Consider the following 1,124-nt stretch of genomic DNA (forward strand, 5'->3'; position numbering starts at 1 on the left):
TGGGGCTCGGCCTCCAGCAGGCGGAAGGCCCACTCCGAGGGTCTCTGCTGGTTGTAGAGGGCGAGGGCCGAGGCGATGGCCTGCTGCTGGGTCAGGACCCGCGTCTGGGGGGCTGCGGTAGCCAAGCCCAGGACCAGAAGGGCAGCCCAGGTGGGGATCATCTTCCTCCGCCGGCTTCTCCGAAGGGGAAACTGAGTCTCGCTGGCCCAGCCTGGAGACGCCACTCGGGGCTGCCCTATTTATGGCCCCTCCCTTCCTCCCTGGGGTGGTGGGGGGGCAGCAGGTGGCTTCCCCCCAGCCCAGGAAATGGGGGTTTGGGGTCCAACCGACCCGGGAGGGGGAGGAGGCGGTTGGAGGGCAGGAGAAGCCCTGTCGAAATCCCTCTTGCGCAAGGGACCCTCTGGGGGGGGTCTCTGGGGGAGGAGGGAGCAGAGAGGAGAGGGGGGGTCTCTGTTTTGGGGGGGGACTCCAGCGGGAGGGGGCAGCCAAGTCAGCCCACCAGCTGTGAGAAGCTGAGTTGGAGGGGTTTGGATCAGGATTATGGTTTTTGTTGTGTTTGGCGTTTCTTTGAGTTAACATCTCCCTCTCTCTCTCTTTTATCTATTTCCATCTGTATCTCTCTGTCTCTCTCTCTCCATTAATTTATCATCTCTCTATATAAATAAGTGTGTGTGTGTGTGTGTGTGTGTGTGTGTGTGTATAATCTATCTAGCTATATTTATCTACCTGTCTACCTGTCTTTCTTTCTGTGTCTGTCTATCTATCTATCTTCTGTCTGTCTGTCTATGTATCTATATCTATCTCTCCCTCCATTCTCTCTACCTGTCCATCCCTCCCTCCCTCCCTCCCTCCCTCTTTCCCTCCCTATCTATCTATCTATCTATCTATCTATCTATCTATCTATCTATCTATCTATCTACCTACCTACCTACCTACCTACCTACCTACCTACCTATCTATCTCTATCTGTCTATGTATCAATATCAATCTGTCTTTCTATCATCCATCCATCCATCCATCCATCCATCGATGTATCATCCACCCACCCACCCACTGATCTATCTATCTATCTATCTATCTATCTATCTATCTATCTATCTATCTATCTATCTATCTATCTATCT

Source organism: Protobothrops mucrosquamatus, unplaced genomic scaffold (genome assembly GCF_001527695.2).
Source record: "Protobothrops mucrosquamatus isolate PMUCROS unplaced genomic scaffold, P.Mucros_1.0 scaffold6639, whole genome shotgun sequence".
In the NCBI taxonomy this organism is placed as follows: Eukaryota; Metazoa; Chordata; class Lepidosauria; order Squamata; family Viperidae; genus Protobothrops; species Protobothrops mucrosquamatus.